The sequence below is a fragment of the Tachypleus tridentatus genome, chromosome 13 (assembly GCF_004210375.1).
Source record: "Tachypleus tridentatus isolate NWPU-2018 chromosome 13, ASM421037v1, whole genome shotgun sequence".
In the NCBI taxonomy this organism is placed as follows: Eukaryota; Metazoa; Arthropoda; class Merostomata; order Xiphosura; family Limulidae; genus Tachypleus; species Tachypleus tridentatus.
Window position 1 is genome coordinate 254,453,441 of NC_134837.1, and position 19,644 is coordinate 254,473,084.

The 19,644-nt window shown below is 34.9% G+C and overlaps 1 non-coding gene across 1 annotated transcript; it reads right to left on the reverse strand.

Moving 5' to 3' along the window:
- Positions 1 to 735: 735 nt before the first annotated feature.
- TRNAD-GUC (transfer RNA aspartic acid (anticodon GUC)) lies at positions 736 to 807 on the reverse strand. The gene has a single exon. It is a non-coding gene; the product is annotated as a tRNA-Asp (tRNA).
- Positions 808 to 19,644: the final 18,837 nt, after the last annotated feature.

Genomic DNA, 19,644 nt, shown 5'->3' on the forward strand with positions numbered 1-19,644 from the left:
TTAAGTTATTAGTTATGAATAAAAAAAAAAACTAGTTGTATTCAAGTTTTAAAATCCATCAACATTTTCTATCGCTATTAAATTTGTAAAATTACATTATAAAATAATCCAAGTAAATATGTGTGTACTAATATAGAACAAAATGAAAAATTTTCAATATTATACGCGTATTATTTGGAATGTACCTTTTGAGTCAGACAATCTTAGAAAGGGGACAATAACATTTTGACATATGGTAACAAGGGTGCATAGGGCAAAAAAGGTTAAGATCCACTGATCTACAACGCTTCACAAATAATGTTGTTGTTTTAAGTACTGTTCTGCCAATCGCTCTCTGTTGCCCACTGGGTCAACACCAAGTGTACAAACTTGAAACAGACTATACGAGTAATTGTCGATGGTGGAAAATCACAGACAGAAAGTTAGGTGGACGTAAACAAGTACTTTTTAAAGAAAAGAACTTTTTTTACAGAAGTTATTGACTGTTATAAATACCGATTGATACTGAAATATTATTTTTTTTAATTTTTCATCAGATTATCCTATGCAAACACAGTAACTTCAGATTACGTTTATTTATATGTATATTTACATATTGCGATTGTCATGTGTGGTTCTATAATGTACAGCAGAATTCGTTGGCAGAATGTAATAGAAAATAATTAAAGATATTTTTTGAAAAACTAGATCCAGTAATTTTGATTCGAAACAATGTTGTCGTAAAAAACCAATTTTCTCCCCGGCGGGGAATCGAACCCCGGTCTCCCGCGTGACAGGCGGGGATACTTACCACTATACTACCGAGGATTATGACAAAATTACCTTATGTTAATATATCTTTAAAAATAATTTTGAATTAATTTTCTTTTATTTTTATTGAGAAAATATCATTGTTTTATATGTTAAAATTTTAATTATTATATTTTTAACAAATATATTGCATTATCATACAACACACTATCTTCTAGGTCTACAAAATGTATTCTAAACCAAAGTTTCGTATGCTGAATAACTCTGTTGTCACACAAATCTGCATTGTTTTGAACAAATGAAAAAAAAGTGTTCGAACTCGGGTCAAAATACTTTATATTTATATGCAATGTTTCGAGCAAAATTCCTTCGTCAGGCACTTAAAACCATGCAACATGTGCTTCTTGTGCTTTTCGAGAATAGAATTGAAGAGACATGTCATTTTGTTATTACAAAGTAAATGATTTTTGACAAATTAAATGTTAAGCATTTTTAACCATTTCAAATTAAGTTTATCTCTCACAGTAAATGTTTTGTATTTATTCTTTAGATTTTCTAAACTTTTAAAATTCGAAACTAACTTCTGTTATCAACCAACGTTTTTTTGTTTACACTTGTTTATATAAACAAGTTGTTTACTTACTTATATTATACTATAATATATAAAAAAACAAACCGTGAGAAATATGTACAGTTTATTTTAATCAGTAGCAGTCGGTTTCTTCGTAAAAAGGACGCCTCTCATTTTTGTTGTTGTTTGTTATTAAGCACAAAGCTACCCAAAACTCTGTCTGTGCTATGACCACCACGGCTATCGAAACCAGGTTTCAAGCAGTGTAATTCCGCAGACATACCACTCTGCCACTGAGGGACGATTTTTATTTAATCAGCTAATTTTAACCTGCATGTTGGAACCCAGATTTATGTGATAACGATGTAAAACAAATTTGTTTGGTGTTCCTGGGACTTTATGAAATGCCTGTTGTCTAACATGAAATCACACGGATGATATTTTCTTCATCAAAGGGACGGCGGCAAGTTTACGGACATTCAACGCTAAAACCCAGGGTTTGATTCTCCGTGGTGGACTCAGCAACTAGCCCCGTGTTTCTTTGCTCAAAAACAAACAAGTGAAAAAACAATATTTTACAAATTCCTGTCAATTTTGTAATATACGCTGATAGCTCTGACGTGATAACAACACGAAAAAAACAACTGTTGAACAGTTTTTTTCGAAGTATATTAACAGTTGGTTGGTTTCAAGTTATTATGATTAAATACCATACACTTTATAAAAATAGGAAAACAGTTCTCTCCTTTAGTTGAAAAGAATGAAGTAGTTAAGTTTAATTGTATTTTTGTGTAGCGCTTTAGTTATCATTTGGTGAAGAGACACAGACAATCAAACATTGTGAGTAATGCCTGCATGAGTTGCCGTGGCCGCATATGCAGATGTTCGTCCACTTGTGCGTGATCGCATTTCACGTAACGCTTTGTCCAAGTTAACGCTTGTCTGTCCCACGGAAATCGTGCGGTGAGTAAGTAGTTAGGGCACTAGTCTGTATTTACGTCTCGACTAGCCATGATGAAATATCGAGATAATATAAAGTAGCAACGATGAAAAGTAGCTGGAATTTCGTTTCTGGTGGCAGTTTTGTAGCACGGAGATGCGTGACTTTGGTTGTAGTGTTTCAGTGTTTGCCATTGGCTAGTAACTTATCATATAACATCACAGTTCATGCGAAGTCATTAAAATTACGCACAGTATTAAATAACAGAATAAATATGGAGCTACAGTTTTATGTTAAAATTAAGTTAGAGATAAGTAAAATCCCACATTTGTTTTTGTGGGTCTATATCTGATTTTTTTTTTCTTTAATCAAAATCACATTTTTTGAAGACCTATTACACATAGTCTATGCATTATTTTCGTGCAACAATTGATTTTTGTATGTTTGAAGTGAAGCGTATGTTTGAGAAAGATTGTTGGTTTGGCATTTTATAGCGCAAAGCAGCTAGGCTATCTGCGACCTTTGATGAAGAAAGATCGAATCAGATATAAATACATTGAAATTTAAAATATGATTAAAATTAACAAATAACTCAAAAACTCGTGAATAATCTAAACATGGTATAAAACACTTTAAATGTAGGTTACTTACACAAGACTCCCTAACTCGAAAGAAAAAATAAATGATGTTATTTTCAATTAAGCACAAAGCTACACAAGGGACTATCTGTGCTCTGCCCACGACGGGTATCGAAACCCGGTTTTTAGCGTTGTATGTCCGCAGACATGCCGCTGAGCCACTGGAGGCAAAAATGAATGAAGGTTCCACATTTGTGTTTTCGGGTTGCCAAGTGCAAACGTTAAACATTTTGTCACGAGCTATATATTTTAATATTGTGAGCTTGACGTTGACTAGAGGGGGCATCGTGTAAAATCAAGATAGTTCAAGAATATTCGGGTATATCGATGGATGACTAGCTTTGCGAAATATCTAGAATAAGAATTAAGTTATAAATACGGATGAACCAATCAATTTGCTAAGCAAATGAAACAATGAAAGATCAATAACAGTCGTTTTATAGCTCATAAATCAATTGCTATATCTTAAGTTTATGGATAAGCCTTAGCTATTACATATATTGAATCATTTTGTAAAAGTAATGTCATTTTTGCATTATGATATGCAAATTAAATGATTGTCTGTAAACGTAGGCCTACAACGACTGTATTGGCCCGATTATAAGGTTACCTATTATTATTATTAATTAGGCTATAAAATTCATAGTTATTTTATAATTGCGACTGACCACAGGCTCTTTCCCCTTTACCTAGTCTGTTTCATTCCTGAATGTCCAGACAGCACCCTCTACGCAAGAAGAACGCTCAAGGTCGTCGCTAATTCCCGCAACTAATCCACTTTTACACTGTTTAATTACAGTACTTTTCGTCAGAGTTATTGGACGTGGAATGATTCGAGTGCCGAACCATGGATCTAAAGATATCGTGATTTGTATCCCATTTTTGAAAAAAAAACAATCTTTCCCTGCACTTCGGGATAGTTATAAGAGTGGCCATCAAACCCCACTGTTCGATTAAAGTAGGCCAAGAGTGAGAATTCCCACATGGTATTGTTAAGTATCTGCTTTCCCTTCAGTCTATCTGCTCAAAATTAGGGCTAGACGAAATATCATTGCACTAGCTGTCCCTAATTTAGCGATGATAGACTGGAGGAAAGGCAGCTAGTCAATATCACTCACAGCTAAATCTTGGACTACTCTTTTACCAGCAAATAGTGGGACAGACCGTATTATTACAACGTCCTCCAGGCTGAAAGGGTGAGCACGTTTAGTGCGACGGGAACTGATGAAAGAAAATTATTTTGCATGCTTAATGTCAACGCCTAACAGAAACAGCAAGGGTTACGTCGTATTGATAAGCATAATACTCCCAAATGAGCTATCTATTGAATGCCCATCACGGATATCGATCACGATATTTAGAGTTATAAACCCTCAAACTTGCTGTTGAATCACTGGAAGGCACAAATGACAAGAGTATAAGAGGAGCTGCCAACAGTTGCGAATAAAATATTTTGGGCCAAAGTGCAAAGAGATTACCAATTTAGCAAATAATTGTGTTCATCTACAACCTAACTCAGTTATTAATGTGTATGTGTTTGAGTTTTACCAATTTAAACAAAATGTTCACTTAGAAGTTCTTCTTTTATTATTATTATTATTATTATTTGCCATAAATGTTAATAGTGGCGACTCAATTGGTGATATTAAGCATGATTAACAATTTCCCTGACAAAGTTTAGTCCCTCAGTAGCTCAGTGATTACCCACCGCTAGCGCAGCGGTAAGCCTACGGATTTACAACGCTAAAATCAGGGGTTCAATTCCTCTCGTTGGGCTTAGCAGATCGCCCGATGTGGCTTTGCTATAAGAAAAACAAAACAAACAAGCTCAGCGATTAGTCAATAGGCTCACTTTGCTAAAAACAAAAACTAGGTTTCAATATTCGTGTTGGGCACAGCTCAGATAGCTCATTGTATTGCTGTGTGCTTCACAGCAAATAAACAAAGACAAAACTCATGAGTTTTATTCGTTTCAATCTTTCAATATATTTCACTTCCTCTCCACTCATCGGATGGCTCCAGAGATGAGGGCTTATAATTCTGAAATATGGTTTTCATAATAGTGGTGGGCATAGCACAGATAACCCATTTTGTAGCTTTGCACTTTAGAACAAATAAATATCTATAAGTCAGTCATTGTTTTAATTATTGAACGTTTTGTGTTTATCTAGTGCTCACGTTGAAGTAACTTATTTTGTATATTCCTTCATTTTTCATCGAATTTGCTTTGGTCACAGCTAATTCTCCTGCAACGGACAGCCTTTCTGAGTGCATATTTCCTTCCCTTTTCTGAGAGGCCAGTTCTTAACCCTTATAGTGGCTATGAGGCACCCTAAAGCCAGCGAGAGTATCTGTACTGATGAGTAAGTAAGTGAAAGTCATGCTTCTTAAATTCACAGAAGCTCCAACCCCCAGTGGAACAGATGTCTCGTGACTTACAACGCTAGAAACCGAGTTTCTATGCCCGTGTTTGGCAGTGCAGAGATAGCCCATTGTGTAGCTTTGTGCTTTACTACAAATAAGTCAGAATAAATTTGTAAAGTAACAGCTTGTTGGGACAACAACATTTCTCATAACAGAACTAATTTGTACAGTTTAGAGTGCTGTTTGTTGTCAGTAATATACAACATCAAAAGGAAAAATCCGGGATCCTTATTGTGATGGGAAATTTTTTTGCCAGTAGACTATTAACACTGAATGATAATTTGAGAAGAAAATTAATATTTGTTGGTGAATACTTCAACAAATAAAAGTGAAGTGAAAATGTCAAAGTTTTTTTTTTTTTACGTACGACCATTTAATTATTAAAAAATATATTTGTTTATAACTATTGTTATTGGAAAAATTGAAAGTTATTAAATTATTATAGTAAGATTTATGCAAGAGATTCGTGAGCTTTCTGTATGTTATCAATCCTTCCACCCACTGAAAACACAAACATAAATTATAAAAAAAAGAGTAAAATTAGCTGTAACAAATAATACCATTCTGTAGAGGTCGTTTTTAAAACCAACATACAAATACGCGCGCTCGTATGGATACAAAAGTGTTGAATGTGCAGATTTCCGTTGAAAGGTTTTTACAAAAGTACAATGAATAAGATAAAAGAGATTCGTTGTGTAGGTGAACCGTGAAGAAAGAGGACAAAAAAAACAAGAGATGAAGATGGACCGTATAAAAAAAGGGGATCTTAAGTACCGACAAACTATGGAAGTAAAAATCTAGAAAAACGAAAAAAGACCACTGTTCTTAGCGTGCAACCGTCTGAATAGCGAGGAAGAAGTAAGGTCTCCATTCAAATGTAGATCTTTTATTTGCAGCATTTTGTTCCGTGGACAAAGAAAGAGCAATGCCTAGTATTTCTTTTTGTTAGGGATTTTTTTCTTTAGTATTAACTAGGTTATATTGTGCATTTTGGTAATCGGAGAAGTATATGCAGCGACAAATGTCTATTATTCATGTGGGCAGGGTCTGATGTGGAGCTAGAATGTTCAGAGCTATAGCTGATTTATTTTACCTAGGTGTACTCAGGTTAGAGGAAAACTGTTAAGAATGGAAGCCGTACAACCTGGTGCACGGATTGATCCTTTAAAAACAGTTAATAGGCCTAACCGTTAGTAGTTACTGAGATGAGAAACACAAGATTAAGTGGGTGTTATTAAAAAAAAAAATCTATAAAAGCAGATTTTACAGGATAGTTAAACAAATAAAATACAAAAACGAACAGCGTTCACTTTCGATCTTCTGTTTTCTTTGTAAACACACACACGTATAAATAATATGTACATACATACTATCGTATGGATTAACAGTGGTCGTGATAGGTTTTGAGTAATTTTTATATATATTCCTAGATACTCATATTTTGTTAAACTTTTAGGTTTATATTTCACCGGTTTAATTATTCCAAATCAGAAATATATATTAATATGTCATCATAGGATAGATAATTCAAGGACTCAGGGAATGAGCGTGGACTGTGAATCCGAGGATTTATGGTTTGTGATCTGTTGTCGCCAAAGCATTCTCCGCATTTTAGAGCTTTGAATGTGAAATAAGAGTGACAGTCACATTTATATCATTATTCCATCAGTCAAAAGAAGTCCAAGTGGTGTGCGCTGTTGACTAGCTACCTTCTCTAGTTTAACAATTTAAAATTAGAGAAGGCTACCTAGATATATCTAGAAACCATGATATTTGTACTATTTGGATACTATAGTTTCCACTTATTATTTAGAAATTGTGGTTTACACCTCTTATTTGGACACTATAATTTCTACTTGTTGTTTATACACTGTGGTCTCTTATTATTTAGAAACTATATAATAAACTTCCTATTTATTATATAGAAGGTGTGACCTATACCTGTTATTTGAGAGCTATAATCTCTACTAGAAGCTGTTTCAACTCTTTCGTATGAGATATATAGGTGTGTGTGTGTGTATAGAACAAGAATCTGTTGCACAAACGATTTTTCTTTAATTTACGAGAGAAGACCTGAGGAAAAACTGAAGAACGACAGTATGTTTAAAATACGAAAATCTTAAAAACTACAACTGATGTCTTTAAACCTTTAATTATAATCACTGATATTAATATTTTATGTTTTTGCTGTTTAGTCATATGATTTTAATTTTAATTTGTATTCAACTAAATCTCCGCGACTGATTTGAATATTTTCACCTCAAAACAATAATTATATATACAGTGTAACTCAAACTTTTCTGAGTTTTCGAACTCGGACTTTTTATTTCACGCGAATAGATTACAGATTCATTATGTATTACCCAATGTCAGTTAACAACAACACACACTTCCAATCACCATTTACCTATGTAACATAATCGCGAAGCTCTTTATTTCTTGCAATGAGATTATAATTAATCCATTCGAATTCTTACATTTTCATGCTATTTTGAAATCTCAGCGAAAAAATGGAAGACCTATGAATAGGTAAGAGTAACAGTCTCTATGCATTTAAGTTATATAAAACTTAGAATTAATTAGTTGTTTGGAATATCACTTAAAACCAATAACAGATGGCGCTCTATGGTTAATAAAACTGGTTATATTTCAATATAATGTACTATAATTAGCAAGACAACAAAATACTTGATTATAGACGTTTATAATGGTAGCGTAATATTATAAAATTATTCACAAACAGCATGGTTATACATATATATGCTTATCAACCAGTTTATTGTACGTTATCATCAAATTTTAGGGTCTTCTAGAAAGTCAAAGGACTTTTTAGTTCACTACTTATTTAGTATACAATGGTACACGAACTTAACAATGCCTTTTAAGCATCAGCTGGTTTTACATTAATCCTCAATGCCATTTAAACTGAAAATCGTTGCTTGAATTATGACGTCGTGCTATAGGTTTCTGACACTTCTGTTATGTACTCGATTAAAGTTTCATTTTTTAAAGTACGTTATCATTGGGTAGAACAAGGCTCTTATGGCTTAACGTATATTTATTAATTTTTTCTTTCTGTGTCTTTTTTCGATGGTTCAGGTGTTACACATCTATAATAATTCTTCACTGTTTACCAAAAAATATCGACCTTTAAGCTCGTTTCTTTGTTTTGATACAAAACTACAGAATAGGCTAGCTGCGCTCTCTGTTACGGAGAACCGAACCCTGGATGTTACCATTGTCAATCCGTAAACTTATCGCTAGACCACTAAAGGACCTTTAATCTTGACCTTTTAAATAAACATTCTATGTATCTCATAAAAGAATAGCCTTGCTTATGCTCTGTCCGGCATGGCCAAGTGGTTAGGGGCAGTTGACCCACAATCTGAGTTTCGCGGATTCGAATCCCAGTCACTGAGCATGTTCTTCCTTTCAGTCAGGGGACTCTTAAAATGTGACCAACAATTCCACTAGTACAGTATAGATATATTTGTTGGTTGGTCTCTGCATGTACTTCATTGCATAATACTTCCTAGTGACCCGACTCGTAACATGAGGGTCTTGGGTTCGAATCCCCATCACACCAAATATGCTCGCCCTTTCAGCTGTGGGAGCGTTATAACAATACGGTCAATCCCACTATTCGTTGGTAAAAGAGTAGCCCAAGATTTGGCGGTGGGTGATGATGAACAGCGACCTTCGCTTTAATATTACACTGCTACATTAGGGACGGCTAACGCAGATAGCTCTCGTGTAGCTTTGTGCGAAATTAAACAAACCCAACTTACATCTTTTTCGTAGCTATAAGGATTGGTTCAAGTATGAAGAGTTAGACAGTATTCCTCATGTTGTCTAAATTCAATTAGGTAACAATACACGTGCACCTCGTTCGTGTAAGTAATAGGAGTTATGATACTGGTTATTTATTTTAAAATACCTAAACTGGATCATGTTAACCCTAATTCCTGTAGAATAACACTTGTACATGACGTGTGAGTGTACATGACATATTAGAATGTCAATAACGCGTGGATTTACATGACGATTTAGGATGTACATAAGTTTGGGTTTACACGATGATTTAGGGTTTGCAAGGAGTGCGGGTTTTTTATGATTGTTTAAGGATGTGCCTTACGTATGAGGTAATATGTGAATTTAGGGTGTATTTCCCTTGTGGGAGTAACATGGACAGGTAGTTAAGGCACTCGCCTCGAAATCCGAGGGTCGCGGGTTCGAATCTCTGTCACACCGAACATGCTTACCCTTTCAGCCGTGGTGTCGTTATAAAGTGATGTTAAATCGTTGGTAAAAGAGTAGCTTAAGAGTTGGCGGAAGGTAGTTATGACAAGCTGCCTTCCCTCTAGTCTTACATTGCTAAATTAGGGACAGATAGCCCTCGTGTAGTTTTGCGCGAACTTCAAAACAAACAAACAAACATTTTTCTCTGTACCTATTCAATCATCTTATTGAGATCATAGAATTATATAAATGAGGCCACTTTACTCCCTGTTATGATATTTGGGAGTATACTTCGGTAATTTATAAGTTTTATTTGCTTAAATATACGACAATACTTGAAACTAACAACTATTGTTTTTATATTCTGTAAGTTAAGGCATATATTTCTCTATTATTTCTTTAATGTTGTCTTCAGTAACATACTGGTCAGAATGTCTGGCATTTCTATTTTATTATTTTCAATTTTTGATTATAATATTTTGATTTTGTTTCTTGAATTGTTAAGCGCTGAGCTACACGATGGGCTATCTGTGACGTGCCCACCACGGGTATTTAAATCACAGTTTTAGCATTAGAAATCTCCAGAATGACCGTTGAATCACGAGGGGGGTGGAGTGGGGGGTTTAAAATTCTCGAATGTTTCGCGAGGATTGATGGCGTTCTTTTACGAATCGTTCACTGACCCCAACACATACATACGCACACATAGCGGTTGTGCTGTTCTTTTGATATAAACGCCTCGCATTAAATATCGTAACGAATAATTAACTACTTTTTTCTTGACTTCATGAACATAAGAAGACAGAAGAAAATAGATCACTGTCTATGGTTTAGAGAATGATGCTCTTCGATGATTCCAGCTGCATTTTACAACATCCGGGCTCTTGAAACGTCACTGTCCCCGTAAGCAATGACGTACCTGAACTTATCTACCTGAGTTCAATAACGCCTACAGACTGTTTGTTAATTCCAGAAGCTTCGTTTGAACCGAGGGTCGTCCACTAGTAGATATATCTTTTATCTCATCAGCCGTCATGACCGTTTGATAATTAACGGTCTGTCGTATCGTGATGGCAACTTTATGATTAGCTGTCAGATATAATTAGAGATTACCTTTCTTCTCGGCTTTTCCGCCTTTATTTTTATAATCGTTCAAAAAATTAACATATTGTGAGTCTTTAAAAGCAGGTGGGTTCGAAACAGTCAAAAAAAAATTGAAATAGAATCAAGAATCGTTGTAATTCTTTACGATATGCATTATAAAATCAACTACAAAGTAAGCAATAATTCTAAGAAGTTAATAATGCCCACTTCCCTTCCACCGGTGGCTCAGTGGTAAGCCTGAAAGTTTATAACGCTAAAAATCGGGCTTAGATACCTGTGGTGAGTACTGCACATATAATCTATACTTATGAAAGGTTGATGGTTCGTATAACTAAGCCAATCGTGGTGTGTTTGTTTTTACTACAGTGAAAAATAGGTAAAAACTGCATAGCGTTCCACCAGGTTAAGGATTTATGATTTGTTTTTGAATTTCGCGCAAAGCAACACGAGAGCTATTTGCGCTAGTCGTCCCTAATTTACAAGTGTAAAACTCTTGGGCTACTCTTTTACCAACGAATAGGGGGATTGACCGTCACATTATAACGCCCTCACGACTGAAAAGGCGAACATGTTTGGTGCAATGGGGGATTCGAACCCGCGACCTTCAGATGACGAATCGAACTCCTTAACCCACCTGGCCATAGCGGGCCTAGGATTTATGAAGACATAATGGTAATCTGCTTTTAATGACAAATATCTTGTAAGTGTTAAACAGAATTTAGCCCTTAGAAAAAAAAACAACTGTTGTCATGGTTTTGACTGTAGATTTCGGAAGAAGATCGGGAAATATTGGAAGGATACGTAAAATATTGCATTTTAAACCTGAAAAAAAAAATAGTTCGAAAATTCGGAAATCAACACATTAAAGACTTTTTCATAATTCGGACTTTGGGTGTTAAACGTGAGCAAAGAAACAAGCTGTAATTCCAACTTTGAAATGTTGTATTTCACGCTATTAAAAAAATAAATCATTTGAATGTATGTTGCAAGTAATAGTTTTCACGCTTGAAAGAGTAGTTGAGATAAATGTAGCCTTACACAGTTTATAAAACTGTATTAAAAAAAATACAGCCACAAGCTTACCGAAATGACAGAACAATTGAATACTTTTCCACGGCTCAGTTCTCCAAGATTACCCGAGTAATGCTCAGTAGCTCGAAACGAACGCACGAAAGTACGCAGAAGCATCTCGACCCATTTCCCATACTGCCATAAATAAACATTTCTGTTTTATTTTTTCTTGCACTGTCTTTTGATAATAAATTCCTTTCTCACTGTTGGCCTAACTTCTCGCCAGTGTTCTGAGGAGTGTTTTGGAAGTGCATTAGCGGGTAACTTGTATGTTTCGGTTAAGGCGCTCCACTCGGAATCTGATGGTCGCGGGTTCGAATTCTCGTCGCTCCAAACATGCTTGCTCTTTCAGCCGTGAGGGCGTTATAATGTGACGGTCAATCCCACTATTCGTTGGTAAAAGAGTAGCCCAAGAGTTGGCGGTGGGTGATGATGACTAGTCGCCTTCCCTCTCGTCTTACACTGCTAAATTAGGGTAGGCTTGAGTAGCTTTGCGCGAAATTCAAAAACAAACAAACAATTGTTTGTTTTTGTTTTGTTTTTCCAGAATGTTCTTATTTTTCTGGTTAATGGTGCCATGTATAGAACCTGAGATGACCATAAAAATGTAATGTTTACGTGTCTGAAACTCCAAACACTATTGTTTGCTATAGTTGTTTCTATTCACGATCCATAGCTTTAAACTGGATATTCAAATGTGTGCATAAGTTATTTATATTTTCCTTTTCAATAAATATCTTTTACAGGGCATTACATAGTTAGTTGGCTGGCAAGGTTTTTCCTGTTTGTTAATAAGTTAGCTCTTCACGTTTGGAGTTTTAGGGTCATCCACTAGAAAATGTCGCGCAGGGTTCTGCGCAGTTCGTTTGAACGTTAGTTTAACCTGTCTCAGTTTGAGGTTGTCCACGTTATTGTTACGGTGCCAGTTTCACGAAGTTTATTTACTTTTTATGTTCGTCGTGCGTTTATATTTCAAATTATGTAGTTATTTTATCTTTCATAAGGCGCAAAGTTTTGCCAGCGAAAATGATTACAATAAACTACAAAATTGCCTAAGAGAGATCTTGTTTTTCAAGATACCGTTTAACCTTATCCAGGACCGAGGGACATTTTAAAATATCCGTATGAATTAGAAGTGGTAGTTATATACATACTAGCGTGCCTAAACTTGTTGGGTGTTCATTTCCCCCTATCCCCCTCTCCTTTTTAATGCTGTGGGGGAAACTCGTATATAATTATGTGCAGGCATTGTTGTATTAAAGGCTTCCGTTTCACGCGCGTATGCATTTACGTGAGAAATGGTCCGTGCCTAAGGGAGTCGTTATTGTCTCACGATATAAACTTTTTTTCGTTTTGCCTTTTCATTACTCGTTTAGACAGGAAGGTTTTTTTTTTTTTTGTACGTGTTTTAAAACAGTTGACCTGTTCATTGTATTGTAGTGTTGCCCGAAAATAAAGCCTAGAAGCTTTGTGGGCAGTTGTTCGAGATGTCCAATGTGTGGTCAAAAATAAATGAGGGAAAGGTAATTGACTAGCTTCCTGTCAGCGTGGTGCCTCCAGAATACTCTAATGGCGGAATAGCTAGTCCCACTTGAAAGATAAACTTCATAAGTAACACCTACCTGCCAATTATTTCTAGTGAAACGATTAATCTCTAAACAAACAACAGCAAACTTTTATACACAGATGTCTGTAATACGTATTAGAAGTTACTATTGGAAACTCATATGCTCTTTTTATTTTCTGCTAATTTCATTTAAAAAAGAATAATAGATAATGATCATTTTGAATCTATAAATAATTATTAACTACACCGAAGCTTCATATTTCACACAGTTCCAAATGAATACAGTAAACATTTAGTTTAGTTTTTATTTAAATTATCGTTGTCCCATAACGAATTAAAACTGACAACTTCAAAGAGTTTGGGGGGTCAATATTAGAGACACTGTCTTGGCCCGGCATGGCCAAGCGTGTTAAGCCGTGTAACTCGTAATCTGAGGGTCGCGGGTTCGCATCCCCGTCGCGCCAAACATGCTCGCCCTTTCAGCCGTGGGGGCGTTATAATGTGACGGTCAATCCCACTATTCGTTGGTAAAAGAGTAGCCCAAGAGTTGGCGGTGGGTGGTGATGACTAGCTGCCTTCCCTCTAGTCTTACACTGCTAAATTAGGGACGGCTAGCATAGATAGCCCTCGAGTAGCTTGCTGCGAAATTCCAAACAAACAAACAAAACAAAAGACACTGTCTTAAGTAGGATTTCGTGCGACAGAAACAGCTGCAGAATGTTAAGGCTCGTGTCATATCTAATGTCATGTATTAATCAATAAATAGTATGGTATCTTGAACACCAACAAAGTCCGCTAATAACAGGAGGTTCTCGAATATCAGTCTCGAGTAAATGTTTCCCGACGAACTTGCGACATTTCAGTCACGAATAAAGGGACAAGCCACTAGTTTATACACAGAAAAAAAAATGTTTAATGTAACATTACACTTTAAAAATACAAACAACAATGTACCACAATACAACAAACAGGTATAGAAGTTCGAGATAAAGCGCGTGATCTCGTGTTTATGTGTAAAACATGGAAAGAGGAACTAACAAAATAATAAATAAATTAATATATAAATTGTTTGTGTGTTTGGAATTAACAACTTACTAATATATCGAAAAGCCAGTGTATTTTTGTAACACCACGTTCCAACAACAGCTTTTATGTCATGTCGCTTAGCAAGAAAAGTATAACCTAATATTGGTGTTAGTCTTAGTGCTGAAATTATAAAATGAAATGTATAGACAACAAAACTGGAAGAAAAAATATTTATCGATTTTTTTTTAGTTTCTATTTATTAAAATTGTTGTTGTTTTTAAAACGTTGGTAATATAAGAGAAAATAGCTTAATTTAGAAAAGATTTAAGTTTACAGTTTTTACTTTCAAGTTAAGTTTTATGCACTCGGCTCTAGGCTAGGCGATCCCATACCACGTATTTCTTTAGACTTATATTAACACTCACTACACTTATAAGGTTTCATGGCTTCCTTTCACCCATAACTAAAATCGTAATGGGCAGACATTAATCGAACTATTTTCTCTGGAAAAATGCATTTTGGCTTTTATGACTCCTCCTATTTCGAAAATCAACCGTGATATTGGCCTTTATATAGGTTAAATATTAATTTTTTTCGACTTTGGAGATGATTTGTTCATATTCTATTTGTATAATTAGAAAATAATAATGTTGCGCAATTCTTTAGTTTGCTATCGCTTAGGAACTATGTTTCAAACACTTTACATCTTTACGTGACATTAAATTGAACTCTGTCTCTATGTTTCATAGCAGCATACTTTTGTATGTTTTATTTCCAGCGTTTTACTTTAGATGTTTATTTGCTACAAGGAACTTATCATTGTATCATGATGATGCAATATTATATTAGCAACTAGAAAATAGAGTGAATTAATGGGTTATTCAATTTGTTGTCAGTTAGTGAGTTAGACACTAAAAGTTACTGCATCCATTTGTTTGCAAGTTATTTAATCAGTTCTGTAATTTAGCTAATAAATTAATTAGCGATTTTATGATTTTTTTTCAATCGTTTAGCGAGGAAATTTTGAAAATAAGTATTTGTGAGATAGATGGGCATTAGTTTCAAAATTTCTGTTGAAATGTTGTGTGGTGAAATTAGGCCTATTAGTGAACGCATCTCGTAACAAACGTTGTTGAAGAAATAAAGTAGTTCATTGTTCTTACGTCTTCCGAACTTCGCATTATTTTCTATCAAATAATCACAAATGACCAGCCTGAGGACATAACACGTTACAACAATATGTTGCAGGTGGTAGTCGATCAAATTTGGCGATACTTTTACAACAGTGAACATACGTTTACAGTTATAAATGTGACTGACAATCTCTTATTCGGTTTGAGATATTTCTGGCTGTTTATCACAAATATCACATGAGGTGTCATTTCGTTTTAAAACAAATATGTATTTCCTTAATATAATTTTTACGCTAACTGCCAAGTGTGATATCCAACAAATAAGATTAAAGCAGATTTCAAAAATTATTATTCAGAAAATAAACTGAACACGGAAAGTAAAAGGAAAAACAAAACAGAGCAAATGAAATAAAATATTTATTCACAAGAACCGTGTTTATACGAGTTCTCACACTTTGACTAGTTACTAGTTTTCATTTTACTCGTACGATTTGCTGGTTTGAGAAGGTTGTTACAAAATGTACAGAACAGGATAGAGGTGTTATTAATCATTTGTTTGTTTTGTGAATTTCGCACAAAGCTACACGAGGGCTATCTGTGCTAGCCGTCCTTAATTTAGCAGTGTAAGACTAGAGGGAAGGCAGCTAGTCATCACCATCCATCGCCAACTCTTGGGCTACTCTTTTACCAACGAATAGTGGGATTAACCGTCACATTATAACATCCTCACAAACTGAAAGGGAGAGCATGTTTGGAGTGATGGGGATTCGAACCCGGGACCCTCGGATTACGAACCGAGTGCCTTATCCACCTGGTCATGCCGGACCATATTTGTCATTTTCAGAAATTCAGACAATAAATTTGTAGAGTGTTGTACCAGAATACAATGTTGTATATGTTGCCAACAATAAAATGTATAGTGAACAAAAATCTCTAACTCATACCAATATGTACATGTATCTGTGCCATTTCTTCTTGAGGGAGGGGAACAAAAACATCGTACGAAAATGATTAGAATCTAGCTTTTGATAAGTACATCTAATTTCTATAAACAATTATAATTACTCTTTTCTATATTTATTTCCAAATACCTTTTGATGCATTATTTTATGGTGATATTTTCATAGTCTGATTTCATAGTCTGAATGATATATGAATCATTTTTGAAGGTTTGCCATTTACAAGGATAAAAAATTAAATGTTAAAAACAACAACAAACCATTTTTCTTGTAGACGTGTGAATATATATTCTGTGAAAAATGGAAAATAAATTATTGTAAAAACTACAAAATTATCAAACACTTTTCACAAAACTATGCTCGGCATCGCCATGTAGGTTAAGGCATTCTACTCTTAATTCGAGGGTTCGAATCCCGTCGCACCAAACATGCTCGCCCTTTTAGCCGTGGGGACGTTATAATGTGACGGTCAATCCCACTATTCGTTGGTAGAAGAGTAACCCAAGAGTTGGTGGTGGGTGGTGATGACCAGCTGTCCTCCCTCTAGCCTTACACTATTAAATTAGGGACGGCTAGCGCAGATAGCCCTCGTGTAGCTTTGCGCGAAATTCAAAAAATAAACACAAAAATGTATTAATTTCGGGTTTATTAATTTAATAAAGGAAGCGCTTTTTCTGTATAACTGTCTCAATTCAGTCCATTATTTTGATTTCAGTAATAAAGTCGTTCAAGGGTTCAATTTTTCTCGGTGGACGCAGCAGATAGCTATAAGGAAAACACAACACAACGTAAAAACACAACAAAATACACTAGAGAAATGTGCAGAATATAATATAACAAAGATTGCTGACAAATAAATGACTTATGTGCTAACTAATCAAACCAAAATAACAACAACAAGTGAACCTTTCTTGATTGAATTAGTAAGATTTATACAAAACAGTTCAGGTACCTCAAAAACAGTTTAGATACCTAAAAAAAAAAAAAAAAATTCTTTTGTTGGAACTATTGATAATGGAAACATAATAAGCTTTTTGGTTCTTCTTAATGATATTGTTAAACAATAAAATATGGATCAACTTAAGGTGCCGAAATCATTCAAAAACAGACCTGCAAACAAGTTGAAGTCCAACCGTGAGAAGCAAAGTGAAGCGTTTTGTAACGGATATGAATTCACGAACAGAAAGGCCAGTGATAAAAGCCGTGCACATGCCTCAAGTAACAGTACGCAGCATAATCAGAACGATCTCCGTGTGGGAACAAGACCAAATATGGTTTAATCAGAATCTAGTGATACATACCTTCGCGTACTGAAACAGGTGGATGGAGTATAAAACGAGCATTATGCTATTTCATACTAAGATATGCATATGAAGTCAACAGCTGCAGAGACTATGGATTGTTGATACCGGCACCCAGAAATTGTCTTTCTCTTGCACTATATGGATTATGGAAAGCAAACAGGGAAAAATGGTATGCTTTAGACATTATAGTCTTACGACAGATATTTTTGTGATTGAAGCTTCTACAACGGAAACTATGCCTTAGGGCTATTGTAGAGATGTATAAATGTTAAATGCAGAATGACTGATAGTGACGACTTGGACTATAACGACGTGGTAAAACCCCAAAACCATTTTGATATAACATATCCCCCGAATAGTTCAGTCAATATAACTTTTGCTGTTATTTTGGATTTAATTTATTTAAATATATATTATACATCTACATCATGGGTATTCGAAACCATTAGGTTTGCCTTAAAATATTACAAAATATGGTCGTCTCGAGTATAATCGACATGAAAGAACAATGTATAACCCTGGAGAAAGAAAATATAAAATTTTTGAGCAATAGTTAGTGAATGTGTTTTAGTTCAATAAACATTTTTTTCTTTCTTGTACTGAATCGTCCCTTTACAAGACGCAATTATACATGCATTCGTCCCTCTGAGTTAAAAGACAGTAATGTTAATTAGTTATTCATTGGACAAGTGGAAGAAACTAACTTCTGCCTGAAGCACTGTCTGCCCTTCCTATAAATAATGATAACGGATAAACATAAATAATTATTATGATTCACGAGGTTATACTGCCTCGAGCTAGTCGCAGCGGTGGTTAAAGGAAGCGTCTGTCCTAGTCAAGTTCTATGCATTTTGACTTGTGTGTCTGTCTGTAGTTTTCTTGGGGAATCTGCATGTGGCGGTATTTATTAGTGTCATTACGTGTACGTAATGAAGGCGCGAGGATATAGAAGCTGCCGAATTACACAAGCTTTCATTTGTATTGTGAAGTTGGATTACTGTTTCTTAAGCAATTCTCTTCTGTGGAGCAAGAAGGGTGCGTAAAGCATTCTGGGATTTTTTCGGAATCAATATAGATGTACACATTGTTAGGGTAGTATACAGTCATTAAGATTCTTTAAAGGTGATTTATTTATTTTACATTAAATAGTCATTGTAACGAATAGTAATTTGTATTGGAAATAAAAACCATCCATGGGTATATGAAGATGTGACACAATTATTATGAAATTATATTTTTTAGGTTTGAGCTTTAACAGACATTTCAGATTGTGTTTGAACTTCGTCACAGATCTGTCAAATTTTATTTGTTAGGTTTGAGCTTCAACACAGATTTCAGGTTGGGTTTGATTCTCAACACAGATCTCTCAAATTCTATTTTTCAGGTTTGAGCTTCAACACACATTTCAGATTGTGTTTGAACTTCGTCACAGATCTGTCAAATTCTATTTGTTAGGTTTGAGCTTCAACACAGATCTCAGACTGTGTTTATTGGGTTTGAGCCTCAACACAGATCTGTCAAATTCTATTTGTTAGGTTTAGCTTCAACACACATTTCAGATTGTGTTTGTTGGGTTTGAACTTCACCACAGATTTATGTGTATCTAAATTCTCTTTCAGTAGCATTTATATTGATAAATATTCACTTTTTAAATTTCTGTTGTGTTAAAAGGTTACTGAATCGAATCCAGCACACAGGTTTGATGTTTGAAATAATTGCACCTGTAGACTTGAGATTCCTCAATTTAGACAAACCCTAACGCGTAATCTAGTTAAACAAACCCTCATTTATGTTCTGTTATTTAGGCAAATCCTAGCCTGTAATCTATTTAAGCAAATTCGGACGTGTGATATATTATTTAGACAAACACTAATATATAATCTATTTTAACAAACCCTAACGTGCAATTTATTTAGAT